The sequence below is a fragment of the Pundamilia nyererei genome, unplaced genomic scaffold (genome assembly GCF_000239375.1).
Source record: "Pundamilia nyererei isolate P.nyererei 1_Seehausen unplaced genomic scaffold, PunNye1.0 scaffold00040, whole genome shotgun sequence".
Taxonomy (NCBI): domain Eukaryota; kingdom Metazoa; phylum Chordata; class Actinopteri; order Cichliformes; family Cichlidae; genus Pundamilia; species Pundamilia nyererei.
The window spans coordinates 44,566-54,168 of NW_005187441.1; positions in this window are offsets into that span (position 1 = coordinate 44,566).

Consider the following 9,603-nt stretch of genomic DNA (forward strand, 5'->3'; position numbering starts at 1 on the left):
TGTTCAAGACAAGGTTAAAACATATGCAGGGGTTTAAGGAAAGGTAAACTACCAAGGCAGAAGGTTCGACTGAATAGTCTGTTTTGCTAACTGAGTGAAGTGACCCAGAAGCAGGATGCACTGAAGCAACCTGTAAGGAAAGGAGATAATTCCCACATATAAAACCAAATAACACGGCACTCAACTCTTCATGAAAATGATCAGAGGTGGCAAAGTGGTACAGATCTTGAAAACGGTCCTAAGTGTGTTTTCCATTTAGATAACCTGCTGATATGTTTTGAATTTTCAGCAACGGGCTGGTAAAGCCAAAGCTAAACTGTTTACTTTACACTGTTGTAAGAAAGTGTTGCAGTTCACTAATGTCAACTCATACAAGCTCTCTAAATCAAGTTTAGAGAAAATCGACTTATTTCATTTTATTCTTTAATTGTTTTTTTGTTCCAATCTTTGTAATGAAGTCATCTTTTTTTCTCTTTTCAAATGTTTTAGTTTCTATGACCTTCATGAAACAGCGTTAGGAACATCAAGAAGTTTAGTATTAGTGCAGTTGGACACCACAGATCTTCTTTTCCCAACTCTTTAGAAATTCTCTTTTACACCCTCCTTGACTTCAGAACATCTTCCACAAGGAAAAATGATTAGGAAAAAGAGGAACAGTAGGAGGTAGTTTTTGGACTATTGAACCATATCCAAAGAACTACTGAGACACTACCGTGTGTCTGAAAACATTTTAAAAGCTGACTCAAATTGAGACAGCACTTTGCTGCAGAATGAGTGTACAAACAACTTGACTTTGAATCATAAGGTTAAGATTTTATGAGCAGTTTTACAGCAGGGGTCCTAGTGACCCAAAAACAGGATCTCATAGGTAAAAGTCTGCCATGCCTGAATCTTACTTAGACGCTCCTCTTCTGGGCAGCCATTGGCTTCCACTCACGTCTCATTATACTTTGAAAATACATTACTGTAGCTGACTGTTGAAACTTATTTCACATTGTGCAATCAATAACATGCATACTGAGCCAGCATTAATTTAATAGATGGCATATTATGTCTATATGGTGAAGCCACATTGCATTCCTTGTAGTGAATCTCAAATTAATTTTGAAGGTTTTAACTTGAAGCTCAAATGAATTATTTAGAAAGTTGCACATCTCAGTTTTCCAAAGGAAATTATAAAAAAAAAATGATTTTAACTAAAGTCACTGTCATTCAAACAAACACACACACAGCAGCAAACACACTAGCTGAAAGCATAACTCTACTAGAGGTGAGCGGATTGATCCAAATATTGACAGTATTGATAACAATGAGTCGATGCTGAACTACAAAAAATATCTGAAACTTTTTGTGTTGACTGTCGCCTTTCTTTTATTTAAGGCCTGTAGCGCATTTAAACAGACGCTGATCCAAAGTGCTTTAGAGACCGGCACAATTACATTCCAGGTCTCAAAAAAAATGATAGGTGTGTTTTGTTGTGTTAGCTAATTATTTTGGAAAGTTGGGTTTATAAGTTTAAAGTATTGGTAATGTTATTTGTAGTGACAGAAATGGCCCTGTATTTACTTGTTGCAGGATTGATACCAAAAATTGCAGCATTGCGCAGCACTATGTCCTCTCAAGTATCAGGAAGACACATCTCTATACTATTAAAACATATTAGTGCTTTTCTTATTTTGTAAACCTCATTATTTTGTCAGAATGGCTGAAATATACACATCTGCATATCCCCCCTAAAAAATAAAAATGAAAAACTATGAAAAATAGTCCTTCCTTTTTTTTACGTTTTCCTCTTTCTACATTTTATACTCAGTTACATTGTGTTAATTTAGAAAAATTATCTTGCTGCAGAAAAGTGTGTTTTTGTTATCGTCACCTTCGTGTCTAGAAGTAAGAAAGCAAGTCTCCGTTTCGGGAGAACTGCTTTCATGTGTAAAACGGGAGCTGAGAGGCTTGATTTAAACGAAAAAGGTTTGAGTTCTTTTTTTCAAAAGTGATTCCAGTGATACAGACACAAAGGATGAACAGTACCTGCTCCTCTCCGTTTTACCACTGAGAGCTGTGTGAATGTGCACAATAACTGAGACACATTCAAACGGGAAAAGCTGCCTATTTTAGATCACGTTTAATTTTATTTATGTTTTGAATAGGTCTGTTTGAGCTACGGGCTTGTATATAGCATCATTAGTTATGATATCATTTTGGAGTAAACATGTCTTTGAACTATATAAGTCATAGATTGCATGGCAGGAAACAGGCTTTCAGGAGGAATGACACACAAAAAATGAAAAACGTTGAGCAACTATGATCCTAAAAATCTTACTCGCCTGTATTCAGATATATGTATTTATATGTACAGTAAATATCTGAAGGGAAACAGCTTGTAGCTACTTGTAAAAACCATCCTTTCTTCACTTTCTTACTCCCAACACCCCCCCCCCACACACACACACACACGCACTCACACACAATTTTTAGCGCTCTTTCTCCCGTCCTCTAATTGCAATGTCTCTCGCTCCTTCTCTCTATCCCTCCCTCCCCCTTTCACTCTCTCTCCCTCTCGCTGCTGGCTTGTGACAGACGGCCTAATAGGATTTAATAAGCCCCATTTGCATGTCAGCCTTTTAGATTTTCTGTAAGAAAGAAAGGTGATGGGAGGGATAGGGGTGGATGGAGGGGGAGGGAGAGAAGGAAGGATAGTTTGGAGGAATAGAAATAAAAGAGCAAAGGAAGGAGCAAAAGAAGGGAGCGTGAGGATAAACGGGTTGGTTTAAGGACTTTTTCCCCCTTTTTTTAATGAAGTTTATAAAGCTATTAAACAAATTGGTTTAAAACAGTGCTCGATTGGCTTTATCTTTAAACATGTAATCTCATGCTTTCACCTTTTTTTCTATTATTATTTCTTTAAATCAGAGTGTGAGCTGAAAACTGGTTCCACTGTTTAACATCAGCGATAATTGTTAATCTCTCTTTTTTATACAATGGTTAACACACGTGAAACAACAAAGATTTTGCTGTAAATTCAATATTCAGCCTGATCCTACAGTTTCACATCCCTTCTGCTAAGTGGCTTTTGTGCTTTTGTTTGGATTATGTTTGTCATTTAGCGCAAATGTGCACAAAGGACAGCAGCAGAAAGTCAAGATTCTCAAAAACGGATCACAGGATGATGAGTCATCCAGGTATTACTTGACAATCAAATGTCATCATGTTGGAAGAGCTTATTGTTTCCACCCATACTCCAAAGCCCAATCATTTGTTTGGTTTTTGGGTTTTTTTTCAAGTGCTTAAAACATCCCATTTGTAGCACCGTGACTTTAAAGAGTGACTGTTGTCACACTGAAGCAAAGGCCGAGGTAGCACTGTGATGTTCGGCCTTATTGAAGAGGAGGCCGGGGTGGATGTTTTGACGTAAATCTAGATAAGATTGCATCTTGTTTCCACCAGCGTCATGCTTTTTTTCATTCTTCCTCTTCGGTTTTGTGACAGGTGATGATGTGACATCCTCTCCGTGCTTTGGGGCCGAGTTTGAAACATTAAAATGAGTCTTGGAGAATATTTGCTGTGCATATTTAAGATAACGTGCAAACATGCTTCTTTTACAGGACGTAGACAATGCAACACAAGATTTTCACATGACACAGAGCTGAAGGTATGCTTCATGATGTTTGAGATTTATTATAGTAAACTGTGCACACACATGGCTTTATAAATCTAGCGAAAGGAGTGGTGCACCTTTTTGCTTGAGTTTGAATTCTGCATCTAAACGTACCCACAGCCACAGATGCCGATCAAGAGCCTAATGAGGGGGGAAATGACTTCTCAAATTTGCTGAATAAGTTTCAAGAAGCAAATACAAACACAGATTTACGGTTCAGTTTATGATTTTATGCTGGCCCTGACACAAATATTTACTCAAAGCATAGGTTGTGAGAGACACACACAGACTGTCGTTCTCTAAGGATTATTATTTTTGAAAAAAGAAGAAAAAAAAGAGTCCAGCCAAAAACCAGAAGTGTTGCGTACACATCTCCACATGCTCTCTCACACTCGGTAATCCGCATGTTGGTAGCTGTTGTTTATTGCCGTGTAATGGGATCAGGATGAGGCAGCGCTGATATCGGAGCAAACATCTCTCTCTCTCTCTCTCTCCCTCACACACACACGCACACACACAACTGCTGATCAAACATATCCCAGGAAACATTGTGATCCAGGAGAAACGAGAGGGCTAATCCTTTTAGCCCTCTAAGAAGTCTCTCCCTCTCTTGCTCTCTTTCTCTCTCCAAAACCATTCTTTATCTTTCTCTGTCTGTCGTTCTTTCTTCCTCATTTTTGGTCAACAACATTTTTCCTCTCTCTCTCTCTTTCTGTCTCTCTGCCACTTTTACCAGCAAGAACCCAGTTAAGGGGAGAGAAAGAGAGCGAGAGTGAGAGAGCGCTACTGAGCTAAATATACACACCAGTGTGTGTATCTATGTGTTAAGAGGAGATTGATCTGCTTGGTTTGCTGAGAGATTAGGCCTGATAAATCCTCCTTTTAAACCAAACGATCCTTCGTCAGCCTCCTTCCACCTACACTCTGCATCCGTCTGTCTGTGCACATTCCTTCATGTCTCCACATTTATCTCCATCAAACGCTGGAAGTTTAGTTCGAGCTGTTCTGAAGTTGTAAATGTAAATGTGGCCCTGTTACTGGATCTGTTATATGCTAGATGATGTAATTAAGCCTTTTTGTTTGCTCCAACAGTTTTACACTGGATGATTTGTACACTGTAAAATAATGGGAAATCTTGAGTTTCATTTCATGTCTACTGTGTTAATGGCTCTATTTAAGGTTTGTTCTCAATCTTTACATGATAAAATATGAAAAATGAATGAAGCATGTTAGGTTGAGTAATTTGGGGAATCGTGATGTTAGAATACTAAAGATGTACAGATTAGCATCTGGATCCAAAAGTAATAGGATGATGACAGAGTTTGGGTAAATTTGCCTCTGCACACCACCGCAGCTGATATGAAATGAAACACAGTGCAGATCTTCAGCTTCAATTCAAGGAGATTTACACAAACATTGTACTAACTGTTTATGACCAGTTACAGAGCATCGTCATCAGGGTGAAAAATTAAACACACCAATCAGAGAAATAGTAGAAACTTCTCAAAAACACTATTGAGGAAGTAGTGTAAGGCAGTTGCGTTCATGTTGTCTGCTTCATATTCTGACCCTACCAAATCTCAGAAAACTGCAGAAATTAAGACTCATCAGACCAGGAAACGTTTCTCCAGTCTTCCATTGTCCAACCAGTTTCTACCAGGTCCTTGTAGCCTTAGTTTCCTGTTCTTAGCTGATAGGAGTCACACCCATTGTGGTCTTCTGCTGCTGTAGCACATCTACTTTAAGGTCCGATGTCACGTGCTCTTCTTCATATGGTGTTTATTGAGTTATTCTTGTCTTCCTATCAGCTCAAAGCAGTTTGACCATTCTCCTCTGACCTCAAGAACAGCCATTCTTTGTAAACCCTAATGATGGTTGTGCGGGAAACTCGTAGATCAGCAGTTTCTTAACTACTTACCTTTTTTCTCATTATATAAAATAATTATTTAATATAATAAAATAAAACAACAATATGGTACATTTTCTGCAAATTCATTCAATTAATAGTTTATATAGTGAGTTTTATAGAGTTTTTTTAAACATAATAAGTTATTTACTCAAAGATGAATGGTACTCTGTGGTTATTTTCTTCATTTTGTTTGGACCTTCTAGATAAATCTCTAAGAATGTAAAAATCTGACATATGTATGAAATACAGCATTTTCAAAACAAATAAATAGTTTTAACTGATGAACTCGAGGGCAATACATTGGACCAATTTATACCAATTTTTGATTCTTTGGTACAAACACACTTTGTCCATCCAAATTCTGCATACCACACAACACTGAGGCTCATTGTTAGATGAGGTAATATTGCAGACTGTTTGGGTATAACAACTGCTGTGTGGAGCTTGCCGTGAATAGAATATAACAACCAGAATGGTCATGTCATCATCTACATAATAACATTTCAAATATATGTATTTCCTTTCTTTCCACCTGCAGTGTAAGTGCTTTGATATAATATTGAATTTCTATATCAAAATATTATTTTCTTTTAGCTTGTGTTCAGTGTAATGTCAGTGCAGTCGCGTTTTAGAGCTGTGTTTGTCCTGTCGGACGTGATATTGTTTTATTGCTGTTTGTCTTTTTTATTCATCCTGTTAAACTCAAATAATCTTCACTCTAATTGCCGTGTAGCTATTTGACAGCGTACACACATAAAAAAAAAAGACAGTATGATTAGTGCATATCACATTCATAGGTTCATGTTAATGCTCACTTCTGCGAGCAGGACATGCTTGTGAAATGTGTGCGTATGTGCGCATGTTTGTGTGTCTTCAAACAGAGCTGTGAGTGCTTAATGAATTTACTTTGCTCTGATTGAAAATTAATTAAAACAGCCTCAAACAGACAGCCGCCCACAGAGAACCACTGGCAACACTCTGACAGACAGATTACCGCTCTGAGGAGGGAGAGAGGGAGGGAGGGAAGCAGGAGGGAAAAGAGTTTGCAACTATCTGATGCACTTCCTACGACCCTACATGTCATGGATTATAGCAACCTTAGCCTAGCCGTTGGTGTAATTTTTGAATCTGTTTTATCAGTCGTACCGGTAGAACAACAGCAGTCTCAATCACAGACTAGTAGTCTTCTCCCTGGTGAGTTTGTGACAGCTGGTGACATCCAAAGCAATATTTGGCTTCTGATTCCTCTGAACAATGCAGGGAGCAGATTTACATAAATTAAGTTCTGGAATATGTAACTGACAGTTCTAGCCAAATGTGTTGCTATACTGCTTTTGTCCCAGTGGGTTAAACTCTGGATATTCTGGAAGTAGATGGAGCAATGACATTTCAGGATCCTTTATCTCTTTTCTTTCTTTTGTATGGACCATGTTCATCAACAGTGATTTCATCGGTGTTTGAGCCCATCAAGTAATTTTTGTCCTCACTACTGAATCAGGCCTATTTTAATGCAGCGATGGGGTCGGTCACCTCAAGTTAGGGCTGAGAAAAGATCACTGGCGTTCAAGTGTCCCCTTCATGTGCCCCATCAGGGGCACGCTGACTTTATATACAGCCTCTGCGATGTCATCCAGTCATCTGGACACTCCACTCTGCTCATTAGTGACTTGCCAATCACAAGGTAGCCCGCCCTAAATCAAACGTGGCTTTATCTTCAACTTGCAAGAAAGAAGCAAAGAAAGTTGTAGTTAAAGGTGAAGAAAAGAGTGCAGGCAGGGTGGAGATGAATGTCAGGGTTGATGAAGAAGAGTGAACGAGAAGGTTTTCATGATCACAAGGACAGCTCAGGTTGAGCAGTTTGGAGACTGAGTCAGAGAGGCAAGAGAGGCTGAGATGGCTTGTGAGGGACATGTGCAGAGGAGGGATAGTGGATATACTAGACAAAAGATGTTGCAGATGGAGCTGCCAGGCAGGAGAAAAAGAACAAATATTTGTTATGTAGCGAAGGAGGACAAGTCTGAAGAGGATGCTAGAAATAGAGTGGAGATACAGAAGATGATCCGCTGTGATGACCCCTAAAGGGAGCAGCTAAAAGAAAAGGATGTTGTAATGAAAAATACTAGTAGCTAGTCAATGCAACCGTAAAGTTATTGGGAACGTGAGGTTCTATACAATCTGATTGTTTTTTAATCATATGGGTTTTGTGCTCACCACCAGCCAACCCCTCCGGCGGGGCATTAGAAAGAATCCAGGTTTAAGCCACTTTCATTTCGGCTTCACTTTTCAGACTTTAACTCTACATCCATCTTTTATATACACTTTATAAACACTCACCATATTGCTTCTGAAATCAGAAACGTTTTATACTTCATTGCCTTTAATGAGGTATATGATGCAAAGTGTTATATTTGTTTGGGTTTTTCTTACTGTTCTTCTCATCCTTTTTTGCCAATGTTGCTGCCACTAGGGTGAAGGGTCGAGGGGGTTTTCCTCATCTGTACAGTATATTCACAGTTATGTTTCTCCCAATGGAAAAAGGCGAGTGTTTTTCCTGCCTTGGGCCTTCTGTGCATACATATACAATGCGAAGGAGCCTTGAAAGGCTTCATTGTCTTCTGGAATGAATTGAAGTTCTGCTTCTGTTACTGTTCTGTTACTATACAAACAGGGTATTACAATGACCCAGTGAAGCTGTTGGGGGGGAGGGGGGGTCACTTTTGTGCCAAGTTTTAAATTTTTGTGTAGTGATCAAACCCATCTGACACAGTGTTATGTTGGCATATTATGTGAACCATTGTACATCTGACTTTGCATCTACACAATTATTGTAAATGTTAATGGTGTTTCTTTCCCGTTTCCCATTTTTACATTTGAGTATAATGGAAACACATTTTTACTCAGCCTTCGAATTAACTGCAGTCACCCCCCTGTGTGTGTGATGCAAGCTGTCTCTGTCCCAGCCCTGAATTAACCCCAATAACATCCAGGTTTTTCACACACCCCTATTTGCTGACTGAAGGATTTACACTAATAGAAACATTTTATTTTTCTAAGCAGCGTGTTGCTCGTGTATTCACAAAGATGAATCAGCAGTAATGCGCTCGTTCACAAAGCCCAAGTCACACTCGTAATTCTGAGGAATATCGTTTCTCCACCCCTCGTGTTCAACCCCCTGCGTCTCCACATTAACCATCTCTCCCCGCCTCTCTGTGGAGGCGAGTCTCACCGTTTTAAAGTCCCTGTTCTACGTAATGGGGCATGATCAAAAGCTCCAGGACAGCTACTATAGCAGACTGTGAGGTGAGCCTGCTTCACCATGCCTTTAAACCAACATGGATGACAAGTGATGAGAGGAAAAAATTAAAAAATGAAGTTTAACGCAGCTGAGACAAACTTAACTTTGAAGATAATGTGACTCCGCTAAGTTTTCTAAAAAAGCTAATAAACTGAGTTAGTGGGGAGGTGTTCTATCAAATAAGGAAATATATCAATGTCAACAAGGTGTGAGTGTGTTGTCTGAGTCTGTCGTGTAGTTAAATCAAGTTTATTGTGTTAAATGAAGCCAGACCCCAACTGTTGATGCGTCTGAGCCTCTCTGCTCTGCCTCTGGTTCAGGAAGTGTTAACCGGTCCAGCTCCCTCAAGCACACAATGATGTTAAAGACTAATTGACGCACACTTTAAATAAGTCCTAATTAGAGCACGGCTGGTAATAATTGGGCAGGCGGTCTGAGCACTAATTAGAAGCCCCTAGTGTGTGTCTGTGTGTCTCTGTGTGTGTGTGTTACTATGTGGATGAATGATCTCTACAGGGGGGCTGATAAAGCCCATACTTTCAAGAAGCAGCCAGAGCGAGAGTGAGCGAGTGGGCGAGAGAGGTAGATGGAGTAAAGAGAATGGAGGGGTGGGTGAAGGGGGGGCAAACCTCCATGCCACTTCGCTCTTTTGTGATGGCGTATGGTCTGCGGGTGGTCCGCTCTGCATGGGAAGACTACAGCTGAGGGCAGGTGTGTGTGTGTGTGTGTGTGTGTGTGTGT